The 9438-nt window shown below is 48.8% G+C and overlaps 1 long non-coding RNA gene across 1 annotated transcript; it reads right to left on the reverse strand.

The window, feature by feature from the left end:
* Positions 1 to 1581: 1581 nt before the first annotated feature.
* Positions 1582 to 8042, reverse strand: LOC135977839 (uncharacterized). Its single transcript, XR_010595284.1, has 3 exons — positions 7925 to 8042; positions 6410 to 6533; positions 1582 to 1699 (listed from the first exon to the last, which is right to left on the reverse strand). It is a non-coding gene; the product is annotated as an uncharacterized LOC135977839 (long non-coding RNA).
* Positions 8043 to 9438: the final 1396 nt, after the last annotated feature.

A 9438-nucleotide genomic window follows, 5' to 3' on the forward strand; every position in this document is an offset into this window, starting at 1 on the left:
GTTCCACCTCCAAACCACAGCTCAAGTTATCAGAACCCTCTTCTCCACCCGCACCCAGGTTGGGCAGGGAGGCGGATCTAGGAGGGGGGGCAGCAGGGATTCTGAAAGCAGAAAAGTGCGTTGCGGGGAGGTTGAGACCTTGCCCCAAGTCATCCCAGACAGTCATGTTAAGCCACAGGATGGGAGCATCTAGTGTCAGTGGAGTCCAAGCACTATTTAAACCTCACAGTATTCGATCAACTTTCCACAAGGGGAGGTGAAGAGCACCGCCAACAACAAACACACACACACACACACACACACCCCACTCCTGGTGGTGGGAGGGGAACAGGAGAAAGGACAAAAGAAGTAAGAGATGAAGAGAAAGGAAGGAGGGATGGAGGAAAAGGTAAAACGAAAAGGACAAAACCTAATGTCCCCAGTGATTCCACGGGACAAAATCCCAGGGAGGGAATAAAATTCTGCCACCTTGAGCTAGTGTTTTCCATGCCTAGAATTCAGCTGGCACCAGGTGGATCAGACTGAAAAGGTTACAAACCTCTCCGAGGCTCTTACCTTCTTAACAGGGACGTCTGTTTTCTAGTAAAATCAGTAAAAGGAAAGGAGAAAACTCGAAAGAGGCTCCTGCACGCACTCACGTACGTGAACCCTAATACTCTCTCAGTCCTCAAAGAGAGACCTTGAGAAGGAGACTTGCTGAAGCAAAGCCACAGGGTCTCTGAGGTTTCCCTGGCCCTGTGCTATTTCAAACAGGGCGTGTTAGTTTTCCTTTCTTTTCTCAACTTGTAAATGTACCTTTTACTAGAGTGTTTATCTTTGTTTGCTGTACTTTGAACCTAAGACTAGAGGGGAGTCCTCTGAGCTCTTTAAGTTTGATTACCCTGTAAGGTTAATTTCCATACTGATTTTACAGAGATGATTTTTACCTTTTTCTTTAATTAAAAGCCTTATTTTTAAGAACCTGATTGATTTTTCCTTGTTTTAAGATCCAAGGAGTTTGGATCTTGATTCACCAGGACTTGGTGGGAGGAAGGAGGGGGGATGGTTAATTTCTCCTTGTTTTAAGATCCAAGGGGTTTGGATCTGTATTCACCAGGGAATTGGTGAAAGGTTTCTCAAGGCTACCCAGGGGAGGAAATTAGCCTTGGGATGGTGGTTAAGCTTAGAAGTTTTCAGGCAGGCCCCTACATTTGTACCCTAAACTTCAAAGTGGGCATTCAGCCTTGACACAGGTACTCTCTGTGGATCACCCGACTCAATGCGTCTTCTTTCTAGGAAGCAAGCCGGCTAGACAGTAAAACATCAGAGGCTGCTCCCAATACTACTGTTTCCAAAATTTGTAGACTTTATGGCCACAAGAGACCTTTAGAGCATCTCATCTAAGCCCCTGCATATCATAGGCCTCCTGTATAGTACAATAGTTACTTTTTGGGCGCACACATTCCAGAAAGGCATCTAGTCTTCATTCAATGACATCAAGAATTGGAGAATCCACCACTTTCCCTTTTAGTGAGTGCCAGGGGGCTCCATTTCCCCTTCCACTAGCTCCCCATTTACAGTAAACCAAAGCAGTACCTGCAGCAGGGAGCGGGAGTTGCTGATGGCCTCAGAGGCACAGCCCCTGCAGTGTCTCAGGCACCTGGCGCAAGTGCAGGATGATGCGGAGCTGGTGCATCGCTTTGGCCGTGACGTCCTCCTGCTGCAAGGGAACGAGAACCTGTCAGAGACTCAAACGTCCCGAGGAATCAGGAGGAATTAAGGGCACCTGGAACCAGCAGTATTTCCACCCAGCACCTGCCGACCACTGAGGGATGAATTCACCTCCTCAACCCCAGAATGGAGTCTTCTTGTCCTTTCTAGTAACCTCCAGTGACAACCCCCCTCCTTGTAGGGTGAGCTCCTGCTACCTCTCCCTCAGTGCCCTTGACAGCTTTTCCACCACCAAACCACAGCTCAAGTTATCAGAACCCTCTTCTCCACCCCCACCCAGGTTGGGCAGGGAGGCGGCTTTAGCAGGGGGGGCAGGAGGAATTCTGCCAGCAGTGAAGTGCGTTGCGGGGAGGTTGAGATATTGTCTGAAGTCATCCCAGACACTAATGCTAAGCCACAGGATGGCAGCATCTAGTGTCAGTGGAGTCCAAGCACTATTTCAACCATACAGTTTTGGATGAACTCCCCACAAGGGGAGGTGAAGAGCACCCCCAGCAACACACACACAAACACACACACACACACACACCACTCCTGGTGGTGAAAGGGGAACAGGAGAAAGGACAAAAGAAGTAAGATATGAAGAGAAAGGAAGGGGGGATGGAGGAAAAGGTAAAACGAAAATGAGAAACACTAATGTTCCCTGTGATTCTACGGGACAAAATCCCACAGAGGGAATAAAATTCTGCCACCTTAAACTAGTGTTTTCCATGCCTAGAATTCAGCTGGCACCAGATGGACCTCATTGAGCAGCTTCCAAAACCTCTTGGAGGCTCTTACCTTCTAAATAGGGACGTCTGTTTTCTAGTAAAATCCGTCAAAGGAAAGGAGAAAACTCCAAAGAGGCTCCTGCTCGCACTCACACATGTGAACACTAATACTCTCTCAGTCCTCAAAGAGAGACCTCGAGAAGGAGACTTGCTGAAGCAATAACAGAGACTTGGTGGGATAACTCACATGACTGGAGTACTGTCATGGATGGATATAAACTGTTCAGGAAGGACAGGCAGGGCAGAAAAGGTGGGGGAGTTGCATTGTATGTAAGAGAGGAGTATGAGTGCTCAGAGGTCCGGTATGAAACTGTAGAAAAACCTGAGAGTCTCTGGATAAAGTTGAGAAGTGTGAACAACAAGGGGGATGTCGTGGTTGGAGTCTGGTATAGACCACCAGACCAGGGGGATGAGGTGGACGAGGCTTTCTTCTGGCAACTAGCAGAAGTTGCTAGATCGCAGGCCCTGGTTCTCATGGGAGACTTTAATCACCCTGATATCTGCTAGGAGAGCAATACAGCGGTGCACAGACAATCCAGGAAGTTTTTGGAACGTGTAGGGCACAATTTCCTGGTGCAAGTGCTGGAGGAACCAACTAGGGGCAGAGCTTTTCTCGACCTGCTGCTCACAAACAGGGAAGAATTAGTAGGGGAAGCAAAAGTGGATGGGAACCTGGGAGGCAGTGACCATGAGATGGTCGAGTTCAGGATCCTGACACAAGGAAGAAAGGAGAGCAGCAGAATATGGACCCTGGACTTCAGAAAAGCAGACTTTGACTCCCTCAGGGAACAGATGGGCAGGATCCCCTGGGAGAATAACATGAAGGGCAAAGGGGTCCAGGAGAGCTGGCTGTATTTTAAAGAATCCTTATTGCGGTTGCAGGAACAAACCATCCCGATGTGTAGAAAGAATAGTAAATATGGCAGGCGACCAGCTTGGCTAAACAGTGAAATCCTTGCTGATCTTAAACGCAAAAAAGAAGCTTACAAGAAGTGGAAGATTGGAGAAATGACCAGGGAGGAGTATAAAAATATTGCTCAGGCATGCAGGAGTGAAATCAGGAAGGCCAAATCACACTTGGAGTTGCAGCTAGCAAGAGATGTTAAGAGTAACAAGAAGGGTTTCTTCAGGTATGTAAGCAACAAGAAGAAAGTCAAGGAAAGTGTGGGCCCCTTACTGAATGAGGGAGGCAACCTAGTGACCGAGGATGTGGAAAAAGCTAATGTACTCAATGCTTTTTTTGCCTCTGTCTTCACGAACAAGGTCAGCTCCCAGACTGCTGCACTGGGCAGCACAATATGGGGAGAAGGTGACCAGCCCTCTGTGGAGAAAGAAGTGGTTCGGGACTATTTAGAAAAACTGGACGTGCACAACTCCATGGGGCTGGATGCGCTGCATCCGAGGGTGCTAAAGGACTTGGCGGATGAGATTGCACAGGCATTAGCCATTATTTTTGAAAACTCATGGCGATCGAGGGAGGTCCCGGATGACTGGAAAAAGGCTAATGTCGTGCCCATCTTTAAAAAAGGGAAGGAGGAGGATCCGGGGAACTACAGGCCAGTCAGCCTCACCTCAGTCCCTGGAAAAATCATGGAGCAGGTCCTCAAGGAATCAATGATGAAACACTTAGAGGAGAGGAAAGTGATCAGGAACAGTCAGCATGGATTCACCAAGGGGAAGTCGTGCCTGACTAACCTAATTGCCTTCTATGATGAGATAACTGGCTCTGTGGATGAGGGGAAAGCAGTGGATGTGTTATTCCTTGACTTTAGCAAAGCTTTTGATACGCTCTCCCACAGTATTCTTGCCACCAAGTTAAAGAAGTATGGGCTGGATGAATGGACTGTAAGGTGGATAGAAAGCTGGCTGGATCGTCGGGCTCAACGGGTAGTGATCAATGGCTCCATGTCTAGTCGGCAGCCGGTTTCAAGCGGAGTAGTGCCCCAAGGGTCGGTCCTGGGGCCGGTTTTGTTTAATATCTTTATTAATGATCTGGAGGATGGTGTGGACTGCACTCTCAGCAAGTTTGCAGATGACACTAAACTAGGAGGCGTGGTAGATACGCTAGAGGGTAGGGATCGGATACAGAGGGACCTAGACAAATTAGAGGATTGGGCCAAAAAAAACCTGATGAAGTTCAACAAGGACAAGTGCAGAGTCCTGCACTTAGGACGGAAGAATCCCATGCACTGCTACAGACTAGGGACCGAATGGCTAGGTAGCAGTTCTGCAGAAAAGGACCTAGGGGTCACAGTGGACGAGAAGCTGGATATGAGTCAACAGTGTGCTCTTGTTGCCAAGAAGGCTAACGGCATTTTGGGCTGTATAAGTAGGGGCATTGCCAGCAGATCGAGGAACGTGATCGTTCCCCTTTATTCGACATTGGTGAGGCCTCATCTAGAATACTGTGTCCAGTTTTGGGCCTGTGGAAGCAGAGAAAGAGCTCACAGGAAGGGGATGCAATGAATGACAGTTCGTTAGCAAGAGTTAGGCTAACTGTAACCCTAATAACGCGAGATTTGTAGAAGCGAGAAATGTGTGAGGCGGGTGAGAAAGAACTGTGTAAGAAGTCATTATGACCTGGTATAGATAAGGTGTAGAAGACCTTGTGTAGATAAGGTATAGAAAATATTGTATGTTGGCAAGAGTCAAAACAAGTGAAGAAATGAGATATCAAGATGGCCTATGTATAAACAAAACGCAGCTGTCCCTCGTTATTTCTGTAATGAAAGGTATAAATGCTTGCTGTAATTAGTTACCTGGGAGAGACGTGCTTAGCTCTCTCCCTCTGGGCAATTGTGAGAGTTAATAAAGCATCTGACTTGCTGTACCTAAACAAATAGTGAGAACTCTGTTTTTCTCCGACAGGCCCCACACAACAAGAAGGATGTGGAAAAATTGGAAAGAGTCCAGCGGAGAGCAACAAAAATGATTAGGGGTCTGGAGCACATGACTTATGAGGAGAGGCTGAGGGAACTGGGATTGTTTAGTCTCCAGAAGAGAAGAATGAGGGGGGATTTGATAGCAGCCTTCAACTACGTGAAGGGGGGTTCCAAAGAGGATGGAGCTCGGTTGTTCTCAGTGGTGGCAGATGACAGAACAAGGAGCAATGGTCTCAAGTTGCAGTGGGGGAGGTCCAGGTTGGATATTAGGAAACACTATTTCACTAGGAGGGTGGTGAAGCACTGGAATGCGTTACCTAGGGAGGTGGTGGAGTCTCCTTCCTTGGAGGTTTTTAAGGCCCGGCTTGACAAAGCCCTGGCTGGGATGATTTAGTTGGGAATTGGTCCTGCTTTGAGGAGGGGGTTGGACTAGATGACCTCTTGAGGTCCCTTCCAACCCTGATATTCTATGATTCTATGATTCTATGAAAGCCACAGGGGTGTCTGAGGTTTCCCTGGCCCTAAGCTCCTGTCCTGCCTGGCTGATGTCAGCATCTCTCTCGGAGGTCACCACCTCCCTAACACCTTTGACCAATAGGCTGAGGTCCTGAAAAGGCCTTTGTGATGTCACTACCACACCCACCCATCCCCGGAAGTGCTAATGTCCTGCTGCTGGCCTGACACTTTGAAGGTTTGAGCTACTCTGTGTGGATCACCCCACTCAATGCGTCTTCATTCTAGGAAGCAAGCCGGTTAGACACTAAAACATCAGGGGCTGCTCCCAATGCTACACTCAGTGTTTCCAAAATTAGGAGACTTTATGGCCACAAGAGACCTTTAGAGCATCTCATCTAACCCCCTGCATATCATAGGCTTCCTGTAGAGCACAACAGTTACTTTCTTAGAAAACACATTCCAGAAAGGCATCTAGTCTTCATTCAATGACATCAAGAGATGGAGAATCCACCACTTTCCCATTTAGTGAGTGCCAGGGGGTTCCATTTCCCCTTCCACTAGCTCCCCATTTACAGTAAACCAAAGCAGTACCTGCAGCAGGGAGCGGGAGTTGCTGATGGCCTCAGAGGCACAGCCCCTGCAGTGTCTCAGGCACCTGGGGCAAGTGATGGATGATGCGGAGCTGGTGCATAGCTTTGGCCGTGACGTCCTCCTGCTGCAAGGGAACGAGAACCTGTCAGAGACTCAAACGCCCCGAGGAATCAGGGGGAATTAAGGGCACCGGGAATCAGCAGTATTTCCACTCAGCACCTGCCCACCACAGAGGGATGAATTCACCTCCTGAACCCCAGAATGGAGTCTTATTGTCCTTTCTAGTAACCTCCAGTGCCAAATCCCCTCCTTGAAGGGTGAGCTGCTCCTACCTCCCTCTCAGTGCCCTTGACAGCTGTTCCACCACCAAACCACAGCTCAAGTTATCAAAACCCTCTTCTCCACCCCCACCCAGGTTGGCCAGGGAGGCGGCTCTAGCAGTGGTGGCAGGTGGGATTCTGCCAGCAGTGAAGTGGGTTGCGGGGAGGTTGAGATCTTGCCCCAAGTCATCCCAGACACCAATGCTAATCCACACGATGGCAGCATCTAGTGTTAGTGGAGTCGAAGCACTATTTCAACCACACAGGTTTGGATGAACTCCCCACAAAGGGAGGTGAAGAGAACCCCCAGCAAAACACACACACACACACACACACACACACAAACCACTCCCGGTGGTGGGAGGGGAACAGGAGAAAGGACAAAAGAAGTAAGAGATGAAGAGAAAGGAAGGAGGGAGGGAGGAAAAGGTAAAACGAAAAGGACAAACACTAATGTCCCCAGTGATTCTACGGGACAAAATCACAGGGAGGGAATAAAATTCTGCCACCTTGAACTAGTGTTTTCCATGCCTAGAATTCAGCTGGCACCAGGTGGATCAGACTGAACAGGATACAAACCTCTCCGAGGCACTTACTTTCCTCAAAGAGAGACCTCAAGGAGGAGACTTGCTGAAGCAAAGCCAGAGGGGTCTCTGAGCTTTCCCTGGCCCTCATGTCAGCATCTCTCTCTGATGTCAGCATCTCTCTCTGAGGTCACCACCTCCCTAACACATTTGACCAATAAGCTGACGTCCTGCAAAAGGCCTTTGTGATGTCACTGCCACACCCAACCAAACCCTGAAGTGCTAATGTCCTCCTGCTGGCCTGACACTTTGAACGTTTGAGCTACTCTGTGTGGATCACCCCACTCAATGCGTCTTCATTCTAGGAAGCAAGCCGGCTAGACAATAAAACATCAGAGGCTGCTCCCAATGCTACACTCCGTGTTTCCAAAATTATTACACTTTATGGCCAGAAGAGACCTTTAGAGCATCTCATCTAAGCCCCTGCATATCATGGGCTTCCTGTATAGTACAATAGTTACTTTTTGGGCACAAACATTCCAGAAAGGTATCTAGTCTAAATTAAATGACATTAAGAGATGGAGAATCCATCACTTTCCCTTTTAGTGAGTGCCAGGGGGATCCATTTCCCCTTCCACTAGCTCCCCATTTACAGTGAGCCAGAACAGTACCTGCAGCAGGGAGCGGGAGTTCCTGAAGGCCTCAGAGGCGCAGCACCTGCAGTGTCTCAGGCACGTGGCGTAAGTGCAGGATGATGCAGAGCTGGTGCATCATTTTGGCCCTGACGTCCTCCTGCTGCAAGGGAACGAGAACCTGTCAGAGACTCAAAGGCCCCGAGGAATCAGGGGGAATTAAGGGAACCTGGAACCAGCAGTATTTCCACCCAGCACCTGCCCATCAATGAGAGATGAATTCACCTCCTGAACCCCACAATGGAGTCTTCTTGTCCTTTCTAGAAACCTCCAGAGCCAACCCCCCTCCTTGTAGGGTGAGCTCCTGCTACCTCCTGCTCAGTGCCCTTCACAGACATTCCACCTCCAAACCACAGCTAAAGTCATCAGAACCCTCTTCTCCACCCCGACACAGGATGGGCTGGGAGGCGGCTCTAACAGGGTGTGCAGGAGGGATTCTGACAGCAGTGAAGTGGGTTGCAGGGAGGTTGAGATCTTGACCCAAGTCATCCCAGACACTAATGCTAAGTCACACAATGGCAGCATCTACTGTCAGTGGGGTCCAAGCACTATTTCAACCCCACAGTTTTGGATCAACTCCCCACAAGGGGAGGTGAAGAGAACCAACAGCACACCACACACACACACACACACACACACACACACACACACACACACACACACACACACACACACACACACACACACACACCCCCCACTCCTGGTGGTGTGAGGGGAACAAGAGAAAGGACAAAAGAAGTAAGAGATGAAGAGAAAGGAAGGAGGGATGGAGGAAAAGGTAAAACGAAAAGGACAAACCCTAGTGTCCCCAGTGATTCTACGGGACAAAATTCCAGGGAGGGAATAAAATTCTGCCACCTTAAACTACTGTTTTCCATGCCGAGAATTCAGCTGGCACCAGATGGATCAGACTGAGCAGGTTCCAAAACCTCTTGGAGGCTCTTACCTTCTAATTTTCAAGTAAAATCAGTAAAAGGAAAGGAGAAAACTCGAAAGAGGCTCCTGCTCGCACTTAAATACGTGAACCCTAATACTCTCTCAGTCCTCAAAAAGAAACCTCGAGAAGCAGACTTGCTGAAGCAAAGCCACAGGGGTCTCTGAGGTTTCCCTGGTCGTAAGCCCCTGTCCTCCCTGGCTGAAGACAGCATCTCTCTCTGAGGTCACCACCTCCCTAACACCTTTGACCAGTACGCTGAGGTCCTTGAAAAAGCCTTTGTGATATCACTGCCACACCCAACCAAACCCTAAAGTGCTCATGTCCTGCTGCTTGCCTGACACTTTGAAGGTTTGAGCTACGCTCTGTGGATCACACCACAAAATTCGTCTTCATTCTAGGAAGCAAGCTAGCTAGACAGTAAAACATCAGAGGCTGCTCCCAATACTACACTCAGTGTTTCCAAAATTTGTAGACGTTATGGCCACAAGAGACCTTTAGAGCATCTCATCTAAGCCCCTGCATATCATAGGCCTCCTGTATAGTACAATAGCTACTT

The sequence above is a fragment of the Chrysemys picta genome, unplaced genomic scaffold, assembly GCF_011386835.1.
Source record: "Chrysemys picta bellii isolate R12L10 unplaced genomic scaffold, ASM1138683v2 scaf39, whole genome shotgun sequence".
Taxonomy (NCBI): Eukaryota; Metazoa; Chordata; order Testudines; family Emydidae; genus Chrysemys; species Chrysemys picta.